Source organism: Rosa chinensis, chromosome 4, assembly GCF_002994745.2.
Source record: "Rosa chinensis cultivar Old Blush chromosome 4, RchiOBHm-V2, whole genome shotgun sequence".
NCBI lineage: Eukaryota > Viridiplantae > Streptophyta > Magnoliopsida > Rosales > Rosaceae > Rosa > Rosa chinensis.
This window is the reverse complement of record NC_037091.1, coordinates 10238674-10264213: the sequence shown is the minus strand read 5'-3', so window position 1 is coordinate 10264213 and position 25540 is coordinate 10238674.

Genomic DNA, 25540 nt, shown 5'->3' with positions numbered 1-25540 from the left:
CCTGCTTCCAGACTTAGAAGTGAGATGGCATAGCCTCCGCTTCTGTGATTTCAAGTCTGTACTTGACTACAATTCAGAAGCACTTCGTATCAAGTCTATGATGGAATTCTGTGGGCAGAACATCACTGATACGATGTTGATCGAGAAGACTCTCTCCACCTTCCCCGTCTCTGCATTGATGATAGCCAAAAACTATCGAATTGATGTCAATGCTAGACGCATCACAAGGTTTCATGAGCTAATTGGCGCCATGAACGTAGCTGAAAAGCACGACAACATACTTGTGAAGAACTATAACTCTAGACCCGTGGGAACCAAGTCAATTCCGGAGTCTAATTATAGTCGCGCCCCCAAGGGAGGACGCAAGGAGCGAAACCCTAAGAATAGGGATAATTCTGGAAGTTCTGGTCCATATTCTCGCCCTAAAGAGGAAGGAAATCGCCAAGATAGGCGTACACGGAACCGTGGAGGTAAACGTGTAAAGAGAGAGAGAGGCCAAGCCTCCGGTTATGGTAGTAACGCCACCAAAGGCAATAACCGTCTACAAAACGCCCCCAGAGCGCCTCGATCAAGGGAATCTGACCATAATGATGCTTGTCTCAGATGTGGATTAAGTGGACATTGGGCAAAGAAGTGTACTGCATCCCAGAATGTTGCAAACGCATACAAGATGTATCGTGAAGCAAGGGAGGCACATTACATGGAACAAGAAGGTCAAGATGGAGATCTCGATCTAAGGGTGGAAGACTACAAGGATCAAGACCCAGAAACTGGCGATTTTGATTAAGTCTTTCTATTTCCAAGAGATGTAGGCAATTGCCATATTATTTTTGTAGTAGATGCCAATGCTATTAGTCTTTCTTCAAAGTAGGCGCATTCAATGTGAGTGTGATGTCTAGGAAGGTTTTGAGATCAGTGGTACTTAAGTGAGCCTCGCTCCACCGACATCTCTCTACTCACCTGGTCACATTTACATTGGAATTACCGAAAGGAGTTAGACGACTACCATTATTTTGCATTAACTAGTTTATTGGATTAGATTTCCTTTGGTTAAAGAAACGATGATGTAATTCCGTTTGGCTTATTAATAAAAGTTGAGTTCTTTTCTTTATGACTCCTTTTTTAATTACGAGCTTTTCTTTTAGGAATGGATGAACTTCAATGTCTTGCGGATAGTGCGACTACGCACACCATTCTCCGACATAGGCAATTATTCTTGGAGATGTTGCCTACATATTCATCTGTGACTACGATGGCTGGGCCATCAAGTTTAGTTCAAGGACATGGAATGGCCCAATTCCTTTTGCCCAATGGCACCTTGATTAAAGTCACTGAAGCTCTCTACGCTCCTAAGGCAAATCGAACCTTATTGAGCTTCAAAGATATTAGAGCCAACGGATTCCATGCGGAAACGCATAGTGAAAACGAAATAGAATTCCTTTGCATTACCTCTAATGATTGCGGAAGAAAGCGCATCTTAGAGAAGCTTATGTGTCAATCTAGTGGACTTTATGTCACTACAATTCGACCTATTGAATCCAATAATGTCATAAGAGAAGATCTCTTGGATTCAGACACATATTGGCTTTGGCATGACCGACTAGGACATCCTGGTCGTGATATGATGCTCCGTATACTAAAGACTTCACACGGACATCCATTCTTTAGAGTGAGAAGAAGCAAGAATCGAAAATTGATTCCAGGACTTAGCAAGACCGCAACAATTGCAGCATCTGGAGCTGCAGCCGTCTTGGGGCGCCATAGGGCCGCCCAAGTCCCATGTGGTGACGCCATTAATGGCGCCAACCATTGGCGCCATGAGCATAACGCCATGGTTGTTCCTCCTAGTGGCCATGACGCCACACACACCAATTTCCATGGCTCTAACGCCATAATGGGAGATGTAGTCACACACTTTGCTTCTAATAGCGCTACAGACGCTCAGGCCCAACCAAAATCCTCATTGGTTGCTTCTAAGGCCCCTCGCTCTTTCTGTAAAGCCTGTTCCTTCGGGAAATTAGGACCGAGACCGTCCTACGCAAAGGATCCCAAAATACTCATTCCGTTCTTACAGAGGATCCAAGGGGATATCTGTGGACCAATTCAACCACCATGCGGACCTTTTAAATATTTTATGGTATTGGTTGATGCATCGACACGCTGGTCACATGTCGCGCTACTGTCCACTCGTAATGCTGCTTATGCTAAACTCCTCGCCCAGATTATCCGTCTACGGGCTCACTACCCTGACCATCCTATTAAGTCAATTCGACTTGATAATGCTGGGGAGTTTACATCGAAGACATTCGATGACTATTGCATGTCACTGGGGATTGATGTAGAACATCCAGTTCCCCATGTTCATACCCAAAATGGTCTCGCAGAAGCCGCTATCAAACGACTACAAATGATAGCACGGACATTGGTTATGCGCACCAATCTCCCTGTTTCTGCTTGGGGATATGCAATATTGCATGCAGCGACGCTAATTCGTCTACGACCCACTACCACCCAATCTTACTCTGCGTTACAGCTAGTAACTGGATACGAGCCTGATATCTCGCACTTACGCATCTTTAGGTGTGCCATTTATGTGCCTATTACGCCGCCACAGCGTACTAAGATGGGTCCACAACGACGAATGGGCATTTATGTTGGATATGAATCTCCAGCGATAGTCCGTTACCTTGAACCCTTGACAGGCGATCTCTTTACCGCTAGATTTGCGGATTGTCACTTTGATGAGACAGTCTTCCCATCGTTAGGGGGAGATAAGAACACATATGTTCAACAGGAACGACAGGAATTGTCGTGGTCTGTCCCCACTATGTCTCATCTCGATCCCCGTACCGCACAGTCCGAACTTGAAGTGCGAAGAATAATCGAGCTCCAGAACGTAGCAGACACTCTGCCTGATGCGTTTTCTGATGTTGCCAAAGTGACGAGATCACACATACCTGCTGCAAACGTGCCTGCAAGGATCGATGTCCCAAATAATGGATATCACGCCTCTCCTGTGACACCAGGAGATGGCGCCATTGCCCAACATGGCAATGATGTGGCATCTATGGCCGCAGGTCCCGCAAGAAAGCGCGGTAGACCGATTGGTTCGAAGGATACTCGCCCTAGAAAGAGAGCGAACGAGGCACAAACAAATCCTTTGATCATCGATACTCAAAATCCGTCCCATGACAATGTTCCGGATTATGGTTATGTCCAAGAGACATCTTTGGGGGACGCCTCATTGTCAGAACCTATCCCTGAGAACGTAGAGATCTCTGTTAATTACACTAGTGTACATGGGACGTGGGAAAGAAACTCCATCATCATTGATGATGTATTCCCGTATTCAGTGGCGCGTGAGATTATTGAGACCGATGACATCGAACCACGCTCCGTTGATGAATGCCAACGTAGAGCCGATTGGCCAAAGTGGAAAGATGCGATCCAGGCAGAACTTGATTCTCTAGCGAAAAGAAAGGTATTCGGACCAGTTATGCCAATACCGCCCAACACCAAACCAGTTGGTCACAAATGGGTATTTGTTAGAAAGCGTAATGAGAAAAACGAGATTGTAAGGTACAAAGCTCGCCTTGTGGCGCAAGGTTTCTCACAACGCCCTGGAATCGACTACGAGGAGACATATTCTCCAGTAATGGACGTCATAACGTTCCGCTACCTTGTCAGTTTGGTGGTTTCCGAAAAACTGAACATGCAGCTTATGGATGTGGTTACTGCGTATCTATATGGGGATCTAGATACAGAGATATACATGAAGATTCCAGACGGAATTCAGTTACCCAAATCAAGTGGCTCTAAACCACGGAGCGCGTTTGCAATTAGATTGAAACGCTCACTATATGGATTGAAACAATCCGGACGGATGTGGTATAACCGTCTAAGTGACTGCTTGATTGGAAAGGGATATGTCAACAATGAACTATGCCCATGTGTGTTCATAAAAGGGACAAGTTCCGGATTTGCAATAGTAGCGGTTTATGTCGATGACATGAACATAATTGGCACCCTTAAAGAGTTAAGGGAAACCGCTGAACACTTGAAATCCGAATTTAAGATGAAAGATCTTGGGAAAACACGGTTTTGCCTCGGTTTAGAACTTGAGCACCGTAGAGATGGTATCCTGATTCATCAATCAGCTTATACCCAAAAGATGCTTAGGCGTTTCAACACTGATAAGATTAAGCCTTCAAGCACCCCAATGGTCGTCCGTAGTCTTGATCCAAAGAAAGATCAATTTCGTCCAAAAGATGACGATGAAGAAGTGCTAGAGGCAGAAGTGCCCTACCTAAGTGCAATAGGCGCATTATTGTACTTAGCACAATGCACAAGACCGGATATCTCATTCGCTGTGAACTTGCTAGCTAGATATAGCTCTGCGCCTACACGACGCCATTGGATTGGTGTTAAAGATATCTTTCGATACCTAAGTGGTACGATCGATATGGGCTTGTTCTATCCCTACAGAAAGAAGATGGATTCGGACCCATCAAGTGCCAGGAACGCCACACATGGTGGACTGCGTTCCCTCTCCCCATCCCAAAACGATATAAGTGTTTTGGAAGGTTTTGCTGATGCTGGGTACCTCTCTGACCCACACAAAGGTCGCTCCCAAACTGGTTATGTTTTCACCATGGGAAAAACCGCGATATCTTGGAGGTCTACAAAGCAGACCTTAGTCGCTACCTCTTCGAATCATGCAGAGATTATTGCTCTTCACGAAGCAGTTCGTGAATGTATATGGCTTCGATCCATAGTTACGCATATTCGAAGCAATTGTGGTTTGAAGTCTACCACAGATGAGCCAACAAGCATTTATGAGGATAATGCTGCTTGCATTGAACAAATGAAGCAAGGTTACATCAAAGGCGACAACACCAAGCATATATCGCCTAAATTCTTCTACAATCAGCAACAACAGAAGCTCCTCAAGATCAAAGTAAACCAGGTTCGATCTGAGGACAATGAGGCAGACTTATTTACTAAGTCATTGCCCAAATCCACGTTCGAGAAACATGTGGCAAGAATTGGCTTGCGGAAATTATCTGAACTCCCATGATCGTAGTCATCAGGGGGAGGCGCAGACATCAGGGGGAGATATCTACATGATCAGCTCGAAACGTGAAGGGTGTGTTGTGCTCTTTTTCCCCTTCGACCGAGGTTATTTTTGTCCCACTGGGTTTTTGTTACTCGGCAAGGTTTTTAATGAGGCAACGAGAGAAGCACCACGTTTGGACAACACAAGGGGGAGTGTTTAAGGATATCTCTATTTGTGTTTGGCCCAAACTCTAGGTTACTTGACCTAGTGGTAATAGGGTTAGATTAGAAGGATCTAGATTCCTATTCAATATACGATTACTTTCCTTGTACGATTGAGATTCTATGTATTGTAATCCTCTATATAAAGAGGCCCCTATTATCAATGAGAATACACAGCAAATTCCTCTCAAATTCAGTTTCTCTAAAACAATAATAACGTTGAAGAATGAAAAGTAGAAAAATATTCAATTTTAGTTTGGGGTTTTTCCGCTTTTCGATTTAGGTTTGGATTTTGGCACTCAATTATTGTAGACACGTAGTTTGCTAAAAGCAGCGAGTTTGTATCTGCTAAAATATATGTATTTGTTTCACATTCTTTGCTTAGTATTGGGCCTGGATATTGGACTTCTTGCTTGGATTTTGGGCTGAGCAGTTTGGCCCTACTCTCATTTTTAGAAAATGAGACTTTGTGACCGAACACTGAAAAAAAGTTAGAAAATTAAAAAATTGGAAATATAAAGCTATCTTCAATACTTCGGGATTTTTATAGCTCGGCAAAGGAAGGAAAAGGATGTTGTTCCTTTGCCGAGCTATAAAAATCATGAAGTATTGAAGATAGCTTTATATTTCCTTTTTTTTTTTTTTTTTTTTTTCTGACTTTTGTAATAAGAATGCTTGTCTTTCACTGCTTGTGGTGCTTTTGCCCAGAAATGACCGAGATTCTCGTATGAAAAACGTGGTGCCACACAAAGACATCCAACACAAGGTAATTAAAAGCTACCGCTCATGCTTAATTTGGTCCATAATCTGACTAGGAGCAACATTAACGACACATTTAACTTGGTCCTACAAGGCTATAATCTCATTCTTTTTTTTGGATTTCAGCATTTCGCTGAAGCCGATTGATTAGGAATTTCTTTCATAGCAATGCTACTTTTCTAGTCACACATGCATGTATATGCATCCCCCCTCTCTTCAACACACCCATATGATGAGTCCTATGACTACTGACATGCATTTGGACTTCAAATTCTAGAATACAAAATTTTCTCCTAGATGAATCAAGATATAAAACGTGCTGCATCAAATCGGGCAGTAACCTATATAGTGCTCGGCACATCTATGTCTGATGCCATTAGATATTTATTGAAACTTCGCAGGAGGGTGTGTTGACACCCAAATTTCCACGAGTTCAAATTTAATAACTGACACGTGAAGAAGGTGAGTCATTAACCTCGTAACCTAGTTGGGTCTTCAAGCAAGCCCATTTCATGCCAAAAGGAAGCCTTCTAGTTAGCAAGAGATACAACAAGCCCAAATTCTCAAACAACTAACGTGCCTCTTCAAAGCAGCCGACACGCTTAATTACCACGCAATACACGTAGGCCCAAGCTACGTTTGGGGCTTATACGGTGGGATGTGGTGTGGAAGGTAACGGATCCTGTGAGACCCATTGTTACGATAAGGCCCATCGATAATTTTGGACTTGGGAACCAAAATTCATACTTGATGGACCAAAATCTTAACATGGGCTAGTAGAGAGATGAAAGCAGGCCTAGCAAAGCTTAAAGCCCACCAAAGCCATTCTCTCACCCAATGTCCATTACCCCAGCCTTTATCCCAAAGACTGTTGAACCATCTTCTTCCCCAAACCAGAAACGCGTGTTGTCAAAGTTGCTGCTGGGATTGGTGCTTCACCATTTTTGGCAAGAACCCAGAATCCATGGAGAAACTCTCTGATTCATATGCCCAGCAATCCCTATTTCAATTTCCAATAGCCCTCTAACTCTGTGATCACAAGTTTCAATACCAGAAATTGAGGAACTAAAATCTTCAAAAGATCACAGCAGCACAAATTCTGAAGGATCACCCCTAAACCTGTGCCACTGCCCTTCAGTCTCCTAGCTTAAAGAAATTTCCATAGCTTTCACAATTTATCTTCCCAAAATTGAGAGTGGCCTCTAAAAACCCTCAACCCTTGTCACCAACCTTCTTTTTCCACCTTCACTATAAAAAGTTGGTCTGCTGCTGTTGGAAATGAGGCCACAACAACCCAGAAACATCAAGAAGAGATCAAGATCTATCTCTGAACCTCTAGCCATCGATTCCTCCCAATCAACCTTAACCCAAAACCCAGAAATCATGCCATTGCTGGAACTCTCTCTCTGCTAAACTCCCAGGCATCTAGCTCCCACACCATATCCACCTATAAGCTCTGTTGTTCTCGTGAAAATAACTTCAATCGCTGCTGTTATTGTTCCAATCGTTGCTATTACCATCCAACTAGTCACAACAAAATCGTTCCTGGGTCAAGCCTTCAATCGATTTTGGGCCTGGTCTTCGCTCTATCAAGAGGGCTATTGCTGCTGGAAAATCAAAACACAAAATTGCCCTCACAGGGTGTAATGACCTGGATTCCCATTTAATTCTTGTTTGTGTGTGAAATTAATAAAAGTCTCATTTGTATGAATTTTAGTTTCAATGACTTGCTCTTTTTTATTTATCGAGAAATCGAAATTAGTCGAACAATTAAATTGCTCGAAACACTCGATTCAAAATCGACTTTTTAAATGTTAGGATTATGTAAAAACTTCCTTCATGAAAGTTGTAGAGCGCGTTGATACGAGTTTGTGCATATGTGAAACATGAAAATCAGAGTTCTTATGAAGAAGTTATGGATTTCGAAAAAGTTTTCATTTTTGTATCAAGGAAAGAATTTTTTCAAAAATTGCAAAGAAGGACAGAATTTCCAAAATTGGAAACCCAGCCCCTCTCTCTCTCTCTCTCCCCAACTGAAAATCACCTCAAACCTTTCCCTGACCATATCTTCAACGTTCGGCCACTGTTGGACGCGCCACCACTTGCAGTCGCTTTGCCTCTTCCTCCTCCATCGATCTGTGGTAGCATCTCGGCATATCACCGCCGCTACACGGCGCATGAAGAAATCCCCGATCCAAAACTGTCACATCCAAATTTTTTTTTTTTTTAGATGCGACTTATATTCCAATCATGGAAATAAATTTCCAAAATTGAAATACGAATAATTGGAAAAGAACGATAATAGACAAGTTTCCGAAATTGAAACACAACATTTATTACAAGAGGGGTTTACACCAACATTTACAACAAAAGGTCAACTATATTCCAAGTTCTTGTCTAGGAATCCAAACATGATTAACAATAACACACATGTATATTACATTATTAAAAACACCCTTGCAATAAAATAACTTCAAACTTATTTATTCGTCACCTGCAAAATGATAAAAAGGGGTGAGCAAACATTGCCCAGTAGGAGAAATTAACCTCTTTGAAAATCATAGTTAGAATAGCAATAATGAATGGATGCAACTATTATCTATTCCCGATAATCCACATTGTAAAATAAACTGAACCTACATGTCCCATACCATGTATTTTACCACGAAGGTGACTCAGAGTATTCAACAATGTGAACTAACCCCCACCCAAAATCAAACCCCCTAACCCTCTTTTGCTAGTCATCTTGTCTATTCCCCTTTCGCCAGTCCCGAATTACCCTTTCAATATCCTATACTAAGTGCACATTCACAAGTGGGCATACCTGGGATCTGGTACCTGCTGAGGTTATAGACTCAACTACGCAAAAGATAAACCAACATACTCATTCCAATGGCATATTCACATTACCATCACCACCCTTATACTTCATGTCTTATTAATGCACAAATACTTTGAATATGTAAGTGTATTTACTATTCAGCCATGCCAAACAAACATAAACAGAGGACATAAATGCATATAATCATGTACACAACCATCCAATACAATCATGTAAGCAACCATCCAATGCAAACATAGAGGCTCCCCAAGTTTTTCCCCTACCTCGATTGATTTTCACGTTAAGTATCCGGATGAAAACAAGTTCCTATTGCAAGAATAGAATTTATTAGTTCCACACACAAAGAATTAAAGCAAAACTCAGTTAACATACTATGAAAATCTTAGCAGTGAGTTATTTTGACCAAAACAGGTTTTTACTTGACAAACTGAAATACTGCAGTTTTCTGACCCAGTCACCTAAATGTTTAAAACTGTACAAATATGTTTAAAATTTGCTTTCATGGTCTTCTAACTATTTGTAGCTGACATCCTAAAGAAACTCTCGGAATTTGAATCACCTAAAAAAAATTTTCCTAGAATTAGTTATGAATTTTTAAATTTCAGCTACAGTCCCACGTTTTTCTGCAAAAACTGCTACTGTGTGCTAACCTCTTCAGTTTTAATGTACTTTCTACAACTCCAATTTGTGTAAAACTTTCAATACTGAAAATAGACTTTCTAAAGTGTTAAATAAAAGAAATCACACTTTCAACAAGGCTTTAAAGGATGAGTGAAGGTTTTCTAAATTCAACTTTAAAACTGCATATGTTTCCTACTTGGTTCTTGACTCTTCTCAAATCAGATTCTAATTAATCTATGTCTTCCAAAAATTCTAATGACTAAAGGAAACAACAAACCAGATACAAAGTGATTTCAAATTCTAATTTGGATCAATTCAAAGACAAAAGATATAAACTATTTTCCAGAAAACTAGTGAAATCAAATAGAAGATGAGAAAATAATTAGTTCTAGTTGTTTCAGTAACAACAACTTTATTCCTAACTGAACCTCATCTCTATTGTAACTTCTTCTATCATCAAGAATCCCCAGGTCTTATAATAACCTATGAACATAACCCAATTTCCAAATTGCATTAACCATCAGAACCACAAAGAACTCATCAAATCAAAAAATAAAAGAATCACACCTGACTTTTTACTCCTCCACTTCTAAGATACCAAAACTCTCTCTCTCTCTCTCTCTCTCTCTCTCTCTCTCTCTCTCTCTCTCTCTTGTTTGTCTATGTATCTATCAACTCAAGAAACTGTATGGAAATCATAGATGGTTCAGCCTATTTATAGTGTCTGGAAAGGATGGGTAAACGTAGAAAGCAAGATTAGTCTAACAGAAAGAAAATTGGATATTCTAATTGAAATCTTACCCATCTAGATACTAGACTTGCCACCTCCAGATTTCTAGAGTTCCAGCTCTTGATTCTAGGGTTCCAGCTCTAGCTTCATAGCTTTGGGGAATCACCAATTTGAAACTTGATTTCCAAGGCTGTTGACACCTCCTACTTACCCATGGCGGCGGCTATGTCCTTTGTACTTTCCTAAGGCGGTGGCTGGTGTATCAGATGGAGGAGAATATGGGGGTGAGGAAGACGATGAAGAGACGGGACAATGCTTTGAGTTTAGGCGTTGTTTGATTTGGTTTTGTCGTGGAGTTTTATTCTATCAGCTGTTAAGCTACTTGGGTTTGAGTTTTGGGCCAAATCTTTTGGGCTAAACTCTATTTACTTAAACCCAAATAAGTAAAATTCAGCTCTATACTATATATATAGATATATATATATATATATATATATATATATAAACAATATTTAAACAAATAGTTTAGCACAATAATTAAAATTAAACTTATTATTATTTTTTTTTTTAGAAAATGTTAAAAATTTTAGGTCGTCACAAAAACCCAGTTTTTGGTCAACGCCGATTTCTCCTTCCTCCGGCCACCACAGGTGGAACGACCTGTCATTTTGGAATCCCCAGAAGATGGTGATCTTGCTCTCCAAGAGGCTTGATCAGATTTGAAGTGTGGAGAGAGAATCAAAGCAAATCGGAAAACGGTGAAAATCTTCAGTCTACCCACTGTCAAGGTAATTTCCGGTCATTTCACTTTGATTCAGGCTTAGTGATAATTGTGAAAGTTGTTGTACATGTTAAGAGGAAGATTTTGGCATAGGTTCCGCCACCCTAGGTGGCTGCTTTCGGCCACCTCAAAGACAGTTTCTATTTCTGAATACAATCTACTCGTCAATACAAGTATTTCGATATACAAAACTTAATTTTTGGAGATTGTATGATTATGTTAGGGATTTTACGGTTTCGATCTTCTCGGTTTTTGATCCGTGAGGATCAAGCTGTCCGATCGACTTGTAGTTTTGTTATATTGATCGTAGAAATGTTCCGATGACTTTGTGTGGTCTCGGATGAGGATCCGACCGATGGATCTTCGAATAATTGTGATAAGATGATCCGAAAGGCGATCCTTGAGGATCCGACTATTGGACCGTCGTACAATTGTGTTATGTGATTTGTGTGCTAAGTTGAGATCGTATGTGATCAGGTGCTTGACGGAATTGTATTGGGTGAACATTTTGTGATTGTGTGATCTTGGTTGTTAGAGAAGACACAGCTGGAATTAGAGGTGAATAAATCTCAAGTGGTTCATTTACGAACCGAATTTCATTATTGTACATTTTATCGCTAAATTGTGAAATTGTTTTATGAAATAATGATTTGCTTTAAATTATATGAACATGTTCAACTACAGTTTATGGGTGAGTAAAATGAGATTTTAAGTATAAAAATGATTTTCTTGAGTGTGAACTGTAGTTGGTATTAGTAGGCATTCCTGAGTGGATGACTACGTGTGTGTGTGTGTGTGTGTGTATATTTACGTGAATTATATATCTGGATCGTGTGGCATTGGATGAAGTAATAATGGTGATTTTATTTAGATTATTATTTCGAGCATTTATTTTCTGCGGGAATACAATATATCATGTAATTGTTGATTTATTGTGAGAAAACGTATTGGAGTCTTAGTATAACATTTGAGTCATGTGGGACTTTTAAATGTTTGAATCTATGGATTTTGTGTCACTATAGTGACAAAGGTGATTATATCGGATGCCATGACCTTTGCCAGGTGACGGGCTACGATTCAGTTAGAGGTCTAGTCTATCTACCATTAGTGTGGCAAAGTTTAAGGCTCAGATGAAAAATCACGATGTAACTGAGTTTGGGGATTTAGTATGTCATCATGATTGTTATACAAAACATAAGGAAGATATTGTTTGGCTCCAAAACCAGTCTGGCGTGCAAACAGTCTCTTTTGAGTACGCAGGCGTGCCAGCACCGTGGGGTGCAGTCGTTGGGGTGTCCCTTGACCTGACTTCTGAATCAAACGATGTGGACGAGGAGAGCACCAACCTCGTCACTAGGTTCTTTTCTCTGCCTTTCGGAAAAGGACTTCTTGCCTTACGGATAAGGGCTTGTGGTGTGATCTCTTGCATCACCGAGTTGATACTTAGTGTTGTAAACTAAGCAGAGTAATCACCGGGAAGTAGGAGAAATCATGGGTTTGCTAAAGCATGACTTTAGCTTCGCTGGATTGCGAGGGTGTTACCCTTGCTTCGCTGGTTTAGAGCACCCATTAGCTCAGTGGTTAGAGCACTCATTACCTAGGATCCAGGTCCTGGGTTCGAGTCACCATGGGGGTAGGAGTGAAATCCTTTAATCCTCTTTAAAAAGAAAAAAAAAACAAAAAAAAAAACCCTTGCTTCGCTGGTTTTCAACTAGGTTGAAGGTAGGTTTGCTCTGAAGAGACTTTGATAATCGTTGAGATTGATTGGAGAGTTGTTTTTCTATATCGTCTTTAGCCTCTATATATAGGCTGCTCGTAGATTCTCCTTCCTAATAGGAATGAAATACTATATTTTAGGCCACAGTTATTGGCCTTGAATCAAATCAAAACACTTAATAGTTTTGATACTAGATTTGCCTCTGTATGTGGCTAGAATGTAGGCAAGCTTAATTGCCTCTTAGGAAACAATATATTGGATGCGAATCTGTTGGATATGCTCGTCTTAATTGCAAATATATCTTCGCGAAGACTCCCGTAGCTTAGTGGCATGCAATCAGAAAGGATTAGATTGTGTGTGTGTGTGTGTGTGTATCTTGTTTATTGCAATTAAAGGTGATTGCATGTTTCTTGAATTGTTCCATATCCCCTTGATTGCCAAGTATGTGGGAGACCTTGCTTCCCTGCTTAATTGGCCCACCATAGGGTTTAATTGCATGAGTACTCTTGAATATGGGTAGAGAAGGACAGCACGTCCGCCAGTTTAATTGCATGGGAAACCTTCCTTGATTGGTTCTTGTCCATGATACCTTCCTTAATCTCCAAGTAGGAATATCCAAATTTGCTCTGAGATTGCTTAATCTCCAAGTAGGCTTTATTTAGCCTCTAAACAATATATTCCGAACTTGTCGAAAAAATATAACTTGGGCCACCGATATTGGCCCGGATTTCTTTGAGCCCCCTTGTTGGGAAAAAAATGTTAATTTTGGGTTCAAACAGATATAAGCATATCACCTAAACTAAAGGAGATCCAAAACCTTTCACATCTAATTAAGCAACGTTGATTATACCATTCCCAGTGACATAAAACATTTTGTAAAGTGATGATATGACTAAAGTCAAAATGAAATCAAAGCGTCAATAATTTCAAAATTATCAATCAACTCAAGTTAAAATGAAATCAAAGCGGAAGTGGTGTGGTGCTTGCTTTGCTTTTGTGGAAGTGAGAGTGAAAATGAAATTGAGAAATTATAGGAATTATGTGAAAACCTAGAAAAAAAAAAAGAAAAGCCTGGAGCCAGTTTATCCACAAAATGCATTTCTTGAATTTTTTTTTTTAATCAAATTAACAACTCATGTGCTACAATTAGCTTTTTTCCAAATGGTATATTTAGAAATTATAATTTCAGTTCCCAATCTATACTATTATTAAGAGAATATTTTTATGGACATCTCCAACAGTGATAGCTATATTCATAGCTAAAATAGCTAAATGTAGCTAATAGTGAAATATAACTAATTAGTTATTGAGTTATGCTCGAGCAAAATACTTAAATCTCAAATTAAATTTAAGTTTTAGTTAAATGATATCTTCTCTCTAGCTAAATATAGCTGGAGAATTTTGCAAAAGTTAAATTTAACTTTTGTTTATGTATTTTGCTGAAGTAGAATTTTAGCATAAAATTAACTAAAATTTTGAATTTATTTTAAAATAAGTAGTCTATTGGAGATACTCAGCCAAAATAAAAAAAAAGGGACTAAAATAACCCAGAAGTATTTAAAAACTTTATTACTCAAAAAAATGAATAGGGATAATATAGCCAATTACAAAACAAGCATATAATAAAAAAATGGTGACAGTGGAAAATAGATAAATACGTGAAAAATCTACCCACTTCATGCCTATTCTCATATAAACTACCCACTCTGTATTTAAAACAAAAAGTTAAATCTCACACACATAATGTGTGGAGCTCAGCTAATTTTGAGATTAAGCTAACTAATGGGAAAGTATTGGAAATTATGTCTATCAGAAATTTAATCCTCTAATATAACCATGTTAATTTTAGGGAATCACAAATTGAGAGGAATTTGCTGTATATTCTCATTGATAATAGGGGCCTCTTTATATAGAGGATTACAATGCATAGAATCTGAATCGTACAAGGGAAGTAAATCTACATTGAATAGGAATTGAAATCCTTCTAATGTAACTCTATTACCACTAGGTCAAGTAACCTAGAGTTTGGGCTAAACACAAACAGAGATATCCTTAAACACTCCCCCTTGTGTTGTCTAAATTCGGTGCTTCTCTCTTGCCTCGTTAAAAACCTTGCCGAGTAACAAAAACCCAGTGGGACAAAAATAACCTCGGTCGAAGGGGAAAAGGAGCACAACACACCCTTCACGTTTCGAGGTGAACATGTAAACATCTCCCCTTGATGTCTGCGCCTCCCCAAGATGACTACGATCCTGGGAGTTCAGATAATTTCCGCAAGCCAATTCTTGCCACATGTTTCTCGAATGTGGATTTGGGCAATGATTTCGTAAACAAGTCTGCCTCATTGTCCTCAGATCGAACCTGGTTCACTTTGATCTTGAGGAGCTTCTGCTGTTGCTGATTGTAGAAGAATTTGGGCGATATATGCTTGGTGTTGTCGCCTTTGATGTAGCCTTGCTTCATTTGTTCAATGCAAGCAGCATTATCCTCATAAATGGTCGTTGGCTCATCTGTGGTAGACTTCAAACCACAATTGCTTCGAACATGCATAACTATGGACCGAAGCCATATACATTCACGAACTGCTTCGTGAAGAGCAATAATCTCTGCATGATTCGAAGAGATAGCGACTAAGGTCTGCTTTGTAGACCTCCAAGATATCGCTATCTTCCCCATGGTGAAAACATAGCCAGTTTGGGAGAGACCTTTGTGTGGGTCAGAGAGGTACCCAGCATCAGCAAAACCTTCCAAAACACTTATATCGTTTTGGGATGGGGAGAGGGAACGCAGTCCACCATGTGTAGCGTTCCTGGTACTTGATGGGTCCGAATCCATCTTCTCTCTGTAGGGATAGAACAAGCCCATAACGATCGTACCACTTAGGTATCGAAAGATATCTTTAACACCAGTCCAATGGCGTCGTGTTGGCGCTGAGCTATATCTAGCTAGCAAGTTCATAGTGAATGAGATATCTGGTCTTGTGCATTGTGCTAAGTACAACAATGCGCCTATTGCACTTAGGAAGGGCACTTCTGCCCCTAGCACTTCTTCATCGTCATCTTTTGGACGAAATTGATCCTTTCTTTGGATCAAGACTACGGACGACCATTGGGGTGCTTGAAGGCTTAATCTTGTCAGTGTTGAAGCGCCTAAGCATCTTTTGGGTATAAGCTGATTGATGAATCAGGATACCATATTTACAGTGCTCAAGTTCGAAACCGAGGCAAAACCGTGTTTTCCCAAGGTCTTTCATCTCAAACTCGGATTTCAAGTGTTCAACGGTTTCCCTTAACTCTTTAAGGGTGCCAATTATGTTCATGTCATCGACTTAAACCGCTACTATTACAAATCCGGAACTTGTCCTTTTTATGAACACACACGGGCATAGTTCATTGTTGACATATCCCTTCCCAATCAAGTAGTCACTTAGACGGTTATACAACATCCATCCGGATTGTTTCAATCCATATAGTGAGCATTTCAACCTTATAGCAAACGCGCTCCATGGTTTAGAGCCACTTGATTTGGGTAACTGAATTCCATCTGGAATCTTCATGTACATCTCCGTATCTAGATCCCCATATAGATACGCAGTAACCACATCCATAAGCTGCATGTTCAGTTTTTCTGAAACTACCAAACTGACAAGGTAGTGGAACGTAATGACGTCCATTACGGGAGAATAGGTCTCCTCGTAGTCGATTCCAGGGAGTTGTGAGAAGCCTTGCACCACAAGGCGAGCTTTGTATCTTACAATCTCGTTTCTTTCATTACGCTTTCTAATAAATACCCATTTGTGACCAACTGGTTTGGTGTTGGGCGGTATTGGTACAACTTTGCCAAATACCTTTCTTTTCGCTAGAGAATCAAGTTCTGCCTGGATCACATCTTTCCATTTTGGCCAATCAGCTCTACGTTGGCATTCATCAACTGAGCGTGGTTTGATGTCATCGGTCTCAATAATCTCACGCGCCACTGAATACGTGAATACATCATCAATGATGATGGAGTTTCTTTCCCACGTCCTATGTATACTAGTGTAATTTACAGAGATCTCTACGTTCTCAGGGATAGGTTCTGACATTGAGGCGTCCCCCAATGATGTCTCATGGACATAACCATAATTCGAAACATTCTCATGGGACGGATTTTGAGTATCAATGATCAAAGGATTTGTTTATGCCTCATTCGCTCTCTTTCTAGGGCGAGTATCCTTCTAACCAATTGGTCTACCGCGCTTCCTTGCGGGACCTGCTGCCATAGACGCTACATTATTGCTATGCTGGGCAATGGCGCCATTTCCTGGTGTCACAGGAGTGGCGTGATGTCCAGTATTCGGGACATCGATCCTTGCATGCACGTTTGCAGCAGGTATGTGTGATCTCGTCACTTTGGCAACATCAGAAAACGCATTAGGCAGAGTGTCTGCTACGTTCTGGAGCTCGATTATTCTTCGCACTTCAAGTTCGGACTGTGCGGTATGGGGATCGAGATGAGACATAGTGGGGACATACCACGACAATTCCTGTCGATCCTGTTGAACATCTGTGTTCTTATCTCCCCCTAATGATGGGAAGACTATCTCATCAAAGTGACAATCCGCAAATCTAGCGGTAAAGAGATCGCCTGTCAAGGGTTCAAGATAGCGGACAATAGTTGGAGATTCATAGCCAACATAGATGCCCATTCGTCGTTGTGAACTCATCTTAGTACACTGTGGCGGCGTAATAGGCACATAGATGGCACACCCAAAAATGCGTAAATGCGAGATATCAGGCTCGTACCCAGTCACTAGCTGTAACGCAGAGTAAGATTGGGTTGCAGTAGGTCGTAGACGAATTAGCATCGCTGCATGCAATATTGCATATCCCCAAGCAGAAACAGGGAGATTGGTGCGCATAACCAATGTCCGTACTATCGTCTGTAGTCGTTTGATAGCGGCTTCTGCGAGACCATTTTGGGTATGAACATGGGGAACTAGATGCTCTACATTAATCCCCAATGACATGCAATAGTCATCGAACGTTTTCGATGTAAACTCCCCAGCATTATCAAGTCGAATTGACTTAATTGGATGGTCAGGGTAGTGAGCCCGTAGACGGATAATCTGGGAAAGGAGTTTAGCATAAGCAGTATTTCGAGTGGACAATAGCGCGACATGTGACTAGCATGTCGACGCATCAACCAATACCATAAAGTATTTAAAAGGTCCGCATGATGGTTGAATTGGTCCACAGATATCCCCTTGGATTCTCTGTAAGAACGGAATGAGTATTTTAGGATCCTTTGCGTAGGACGGTCTCGGTCCTAATTTCTCGAAGGAGCAGGCTTTACAAAATGAGCGAGGGGCCTTAGAAGCAACCAATGAGGATTTTGGTTGGGCCTGCGCGTCTGTAGCGCTATTAGAAGCAAAGTGTGTGACTACATCTCCCAACATGGCATTGGAGCCATGGGAATTAGTATGTATGGCGTCATGACCATGGGGAGGAACAACCATGGCGTTATGCTCATGGTTGGCGCCATTGATGGCGTCATCACATGGGACTTGGGCGGCTTTGTTGCGCCCCAAGACGGCTGCAGCGCCAGATGCTGCAATTGTTGCGGTCTTGCTAAGTCCAGGAATCAATTTTCGATTCTTGCTTCTTCTCACTCTGAAGAATGGATGTCCGTGTGAAGTCTTTAGTATACGGAGCATCATATCACGACCAGGATGTCCTAGTCGGTCATGCCAAAGCCAATATGTGTCAGAATCCAAGAGATCTTCTCTTATCACATTGTTGGATTCAATTGGTCTAATTGTAGTGACATAAAGCCCACTATATTGACACATAAGCTTTTCTAAGATGCGCTTTCGTCCGCAATCATTAGAGGTAATGCAAAGGAACTCTTTTCCGTTCTCATTATGCATTTCCGCATGGAATCCATTGGCTCTTATATCTTTGAAGCTCAATAAGGTTCGATTTGCCTTAGGAGTGTAGAGAGCTTCAGTGATTTTAATCAAGGTGCCATTTGGCAATAGGAATTGGGCCATTCCATGTCCTTAAACTAAACCTGATGGCCTAGCCATCATAGTCACAGAGGAATATGTAGACAACATCTCTAAGAATAATTACCTTTGTCGAAGAATGGTGTGTATAGTCGCACTATCCGCAAGACATTGAAGTTCATCAATTCCTTGAAAGAAAAGCTCATAATTAAAAAGGAGTCATAAAGAAAAGAACTCAACTTTTATTAATAAGCCAAACGGAATTACATCATCGTTTCTTTAACAAAAGAAAATCTAATCCAATAAACTAGTTAATGCAAAACAATGGTAGTCGTCTAACTCATTTCGGTAATTCCAATGTAAATGTGACCAAGTGAGTAGAGAGATGTCGGTGGAGAAAAGCACGCTTAAGTACCACTTATCTCAAAACCTTCCTAGACATCACACTTACATTGAGTACGCCTACTTTGAAGAAAGACTAATATCATTGGCATCTACTACAAAAGTAATATGGCAATTGCCTACATCTCTTGGAAAATAAAAAGACTTAATCAAAATCGCCAGTTTCTGGGTCTTGATCCTTGTAGTCTTCCACCCTTAGATCTAGATCGCCATCTTGATATTCTTGTTCCATGTAATTTTCCTCCCTTGCTTCACGATACGTTTTGTATGCGTTTGCAACATTTTGGGATGCAGTACACTTCTTTGCCCAATGTCCACTTGATCCACATCAAAGACAAACATCTTTATGGTCAGGCTCCCTTGATCGAGATGCTTTTAGTGCATGATTTGGATGACTATTACTCTTGGTGGCGTCACCACCATAGCTTGAGGCTTTGCCTCTCTCTCTTCACACGTTGATCTCCACGGTTCTGTGCACGCCTCTCTTGGCGATTTCCTTCCTCTTTAGGGCGAGAATATGGACCAAAACGTCCAGAATTGTCCCTACTCTTAGGGTTTCGCTCCTTGCGTCCTCCCTTGGGAGCGCGACTATAGTTAGACTCCGGAATAGACTTAGTTCCCACGGGTCTAGCATTATAGTTCTTCATAAGAATATTGTCGTGCTTTTCAGCTACGTTCATGGCGCCAATGAGCTCATGAAATCTTGTGATACGTCCTGCTTTCACATCAATCCGATAATTCTTTGAAATCATCAGGGCAGAGACGGGGAAGGTAGAGAGAGTTTTCTCGATCAACATCGTATCAGTTATGGCTTGGCCACAAAACTCCATCAGAGACTTGATACGAAGGGCTTCCGAGTTATAATCAAGCACAGACTTGAAATCACAAAAGTGGAGGCTATGCCATCGCACTTCTAAATCAGGAAGCATAGAGTCACGAACGTTGCCAAATCGCTGCTCAAGTTCAACCCATAGCTTTCTTGGGTCCTCCTCATTGAGGTATTCACTTTGGAGCGCGTCATTCATGTGCCTTGTCATGAGAATGATGGCTTTAGCTTGTTTTACTTCAACAGCAGTAGCTTGCTCAATGGAGAGCACGTTCTGACTAGGCTCTTGGATGACTTCCAGAAGTCCATTAGCCTTAAGATGTTGGCGCACATCTCCGACCCACCTATGGTATCCAGCGCCAGTTGTCTCTAGTGGAACAAAGTTCAACTTGTTCAGGTTACTCATCCTGAAAAACAACACAAGATTAGGGTTAATTTCGGAGCGAAAAAGGCTACCACGAAAAACTATTAAATTTCTGAGCTTAGTTGCTTCCAAGAAATTAGGGATTTTTAGAGCGTAGTCGCTTCCAAGAAAATCCTATTCCAAGAGGGGTTTTGGATTAGATCAAAACAACGATGTATGTGGTCGATCGTTTTCTTCTCAACAAACTCTAAGTTTGGAGGACTCTACAAGCTCCAAGATTGGAGTGAGCACGAACCCCCACAGTTTGGCTTTTGGTCTCCCCTATGAAGAAGAAAGGGGGTAGAAGAAGGGATGCTGGAAGTCCCTGAGAAAAAGAAGAAGAAATTGAAAAACTTCAAAAACGGGAACTTTTAGAAAAGTTTACCTTGAAAAGATGCCGGAATTTTTGACCGGAAAAATTGTTGGCTGGGCTGTGCAGTGATACTGTAGGATCGCTGTGAGGATGTCGCGAGGACGCTGCGGAGATGCCGCGAGGACTGTTGCGGGGCCGCCGCGGGGATGCAACTGCTGCGGGGATGTCGTGACGATGCTGCGGGGATGCTGTGGAGATGCCGCGAGGACTGTTGCGGGGCCGCTACGGGGATGCGACTGTTGCGGGGATGTCGCGAGGTCGTGAGGATGCTGCGGGGATGTCGTGAGGCCGCAAGGATGCTGCGGGGATGCTGTGAGGTCTGTTGCGGGGCCGCTGCGAGAATGCCGCGAGGGGCAGCTGTGGGGACTTTAGGTTTTTTGGTTCTTAGGGCTAGGGTTAGAGCTCGTGCTGATAACGTGTTTTAGGGAATCATAAATTGAGAGGAATTTACTGTATATTCTTATTGATAATAGGGGCCTCTTTATATAGAGGATTACAATGCATATAATCTGAATCGTACAAGGGAAGTAAATCTACATTGAATAGGAATCGAAATCCTTCTAATGTAACCTTATTACCACTAGGTCAAGTAACCTAGAGTTTGGGCTAAACACAAATAGAGATATCCTTAAACAAACCAAAATTTTTATTTTTACCTTTAATTTCCTTTGTATTTCTATGTATTTCACAATATCCAAACAAAAGACAGATTGGTATTGTTCTGTCAAATTTGACAACCCAACTCCATATGTCATTCACACATAGGATAAGACATTAAGACCTATGGGTTGGAGTGCCTCCATAAGTCTTTTGTTACCAGTAAAAGCCTCTACGTGGAAAAGACCAATCTGTTGGAGATGGTCTTAGGCCTCATTGAGGCCCTATATCATTGCCCTATCAAGTATTGGTTGAATTACTGAATCAAAAGGCTAGTAAGAAAAGCAAGGAACAGAGACAAAAAAAGGGAAAAACAATTCAAGAAAGTGATGACAAAAATATAGATGGTTAAGCTACATGGCAGGGGGATTGCAAAGATGAGCAAATGCTTTTCCCCTACGGGAACATTCGCATTCAATTTCAAACCTATCATCCTAGACCAACATTGTTACTGCCTATACAATCTTTGCAACGTAAGCATTCCACAGGAGATTAAGATCAGTAATGTCTGCTCCAAGAACATTAAGGGTTCATCTGCAACTCGTTGTTAGGGCTGCACACGGATTGATTTGGATCGGTTTTGACTCCAAACTGTCTCTATGCCAAAGTGAGCGGTTTAGATATTTTGGACAACCAGTCATCAAAAAAATTAAGTTTAATCTCATCCAATCCAATCTAATTAAAGATGGTTTGGTTTGGTCAGTTAAGTGGTTTTAACCTATATAATATTAAGTTATTAACATGCTGTTTATAAAAATTTCATAGTAAAATTCAATCAAAACCTAAAATCTAGAATAGATTCAATGTGATTCACTTATTTGATGGCTTTAGACATTAGTACTAGCTTAATCTGGTAGTATTAAAGGTTATAGAATGAATATAGGGGCCGTGACCACTTACCCAATTTTGGGCAAAAAATTGCCCACTTACTCTACCAAGAGTTTTTTAACCTCATTTACCCAATCCAACAGTATTTGACAGTATTGCCCTCATTTTAATTTATAAATTACACTCATATTTCTCTCTTTCTCTCTCTCACATACTCTCTCTCTCTCCCCTCCCCTCTGCGATTTATTCTCTCTCTCTCTCTCTCTCTCTCTCTCTCTCTCTCTCTCTCTCTCTCTCTCTCTCTCTCTCTCTCTCTCTCTCTCTCTCTCTCTCTCTCTCTCTCTCTCTCTCTCTCTCTCCTTCCCCCTCACCGAATTCTTCTCTCACCGGAGACTGACTCCGGCAACGCCGTCCTTCTGCCATCCCAGCAATTTGATCCCCAGCTTGGATCTGTGAAACCCAGTCCAGATCGGATCAGTCCGATCCGATGCGATCCAGGCCGCCACAGATAAGACGTCGCCTGGCAACCCTCGAACCTGCACCTCCAAGCCATTCCGCCGATGAGTACAGCGAGGCAGCAAACCAAACCCAACTACCAACTCGATCTTCCCCTTCCAGCCAGCCACCGCGATCTCCTCGACCGGAACAACCATGTCAATCGAGGAACCCGGCCTCGCACCAGACCCACACGTAGTCCACAAGGCCCGTCCGCCAATCCGACACCGATCCCAGCCCGATTTGCCCACTCCCCGACAACTCCTGCACCGGCCTCACACTCCGGTGGGTGCCCAGAGCAATTTCTGGGTGCCGTAGCACTTTTTTTTTTTGGTATACTGTGAGCTTCCGGAATGGGGAAGGGAAAAAAAAAAGGAAAAGAAAGTGAACGCGTACAATTGAACATATAAGTTGATCAATAGTGTCGGTAGTGTATTCATTTTGGTTTTGGGAGTTTATGCAATTCACTTGAGGGCAATAATATGATTTTTGGAGAGCAATATTAAGATTATTGGGGGCAATAATAAGATTATTTATTTCGATAAACCTCCTAAAACTTTCAAAATTAAAAACATCTTCACTTTTCACTAATTATTGATCCCCAATGGACTTGTTATTGGGGGGCAATAATATGATTATTGAGGGGCAATAAGTTGATCAATTGTGGGGCAATAATATGATTACTGGGTATTATTGGGGGGCAATAAAATCAGACGCCGGATTCCGGTCACCGGAGTCGGCGGCCGGCCACTGGTTACCGAAGTCCGGCAAGGTGGAGGATGACTTCTCCCTCTAAGTGAGAAAGAAGGAGAGGGCAAAAAAGTCCCAAAAATAAATAAAAAGAATTAATTGGGTAAAGGGGAAATAATCCCTTAGATTGTTTTGGGTAAATGGGGTTAAAAAACTGTTAGTGGAGCAAGTGGGCAAATTTTAAGCTAAAATTGGGTGAATGAGCATTTCCCCTTTAATTTAAGGAAGGAATAAAACATGTTACTTGTAAAATAAATAAAAAATTTAAAGCATTAGTAAACTTTTATTTAATTTTTTTTTAGCTCACCCCATTTTAAAATCCTAGCTCCGCCATTGTTGAAAAGGATGAGAAGAATAAGTTTTCCCATAGAACTCACAATGTGAGAACTAAAGAACAGAAATGAAAAAAAAAATAATGAACAACTAGGGGTATTTTTGAAATAAATGACAAGGGTGTGTGGTTTTCAAAAAGGGGAGTGCAAATTTCACTCCCCCTTTTTTTAATATGTCAACTCACTCATTGATAGAGATATTATATATAAGGGCAAAATACTGTTTAGTCCCTGAAGTATGCTTTCGTCCTCGTTTCAGTCCCTGCCTTTCTAATTTAATCCCAAAAGTCCCTGAACTCAAAATTTTCAGTCCAACTGGTCCATTCCCTCCATTTTCTCCGGTTACTCGATGACGTGTCAGTTCTTACTTGCCAGCTCAGCGCCACGTAAGACACATATTTTGTAAAGTGACGAGAATACCCCTGTTCTTCCTTCTTTCTCTTTACACCCAAAATCCACCACCACCGAGCTCTCCATCCAAACACATCCTTAGATTTGCCCAAACCAACTCCAATTTACAGATCCCAAACCTCCATCGTCTTTTCATTCAATGGGCGACTGTGAGCTCCCAGCTCTAATCACGGGTCGAATCCAAACCCTGCCCTCTTCCTCTTCTTCATCATCTGACCCACAAACCCACCTTGAAGATGCAACAAACCCATCTTCTTTGCCGCCAATTTCTGATGTTCCGGAGCAAAAGGGGGTCATCCACTCCAAGCTCGTCGTCTTCGCCCTCATCGACTAGCTCGAGCAGCTTTGCCAGTCCCTCTCCCTTCCCGTCTCCCTCCAATCCCACTGTCAAAGGCTTCGGGTAGCCCATCGACTCGCCGTAGAGGAAGGACGGTAAGGTTTCGTATTGGGGGTTTTGCTTGAAAAAATTAAAGAAGAACCGACTGTGGCCGTGGGACCGGCTGTGGGACGACAAGATCGACGTTTGGGACGAAGGCTTTGAGGTCGTGGGACCGGCTGTGGGATTCAATGTCGAGAGCGAAGCAGGCGAAGCCGTTCTGGGTGAGGAAGATGGCGGTGGCCTGAAAACTCCAGTTAATGTCGTTGCCGTAGCCGTGGAGCATGAAGATGAGGCCACGTGGAGGAGAGACGAGGGGAAGCCATTGGCGGGTGAAGAGCTTGAGGCCTCTGGGAGAGGTGAAGTAGGATTTGGAGGATTTGATTCCCTGCTGATCATAGTAATCTTGCTCCGGTGGGTGTTTTGTAATTGATGGTTTATGGGTGGTGGTGGTCATTTGCTCTTTGTTGCTGATGGTGGTGGGTTGTGGGTCGTCGGCGTTAGTTCTGGGTTCAAGGAGGTTTCAATTTTGTTGCTGGTGAGCTAGGTGGTGGTGGTTTCTCTCTCTATGCTGCTCCTCACCACTGTCACCATCATACTCATCGGTGCACCCACCGACTAGCACTGGTCATCCCACCGTCGTACCATCACCCCTCTCCTCTTCATCCCAGTCTGAGCAATTTCTCAGTACACCCACGACGGCGAAGGAGAAAAAATCTCTTGTATCAATGATCTGGAAAGAGGGAGAAATAAGAGAGAGGAAATTTTGGAAGAAACTGAAGCAGGGGTATTCTCGTCATTTTACAAAATTTGTGTCTTACGTGGCGCTTAGCTGGCAAGTAATAACTGACACGTCATCAAGCAACCACAGAAAATGGAGGGAATGGACCAGTTGGACTGAAAATTTTGAGTTCAGGGACTTTTGGGATTAAATTAGAAAGGCAGGGACTGAAACGAGGACGAAGGCATACTTC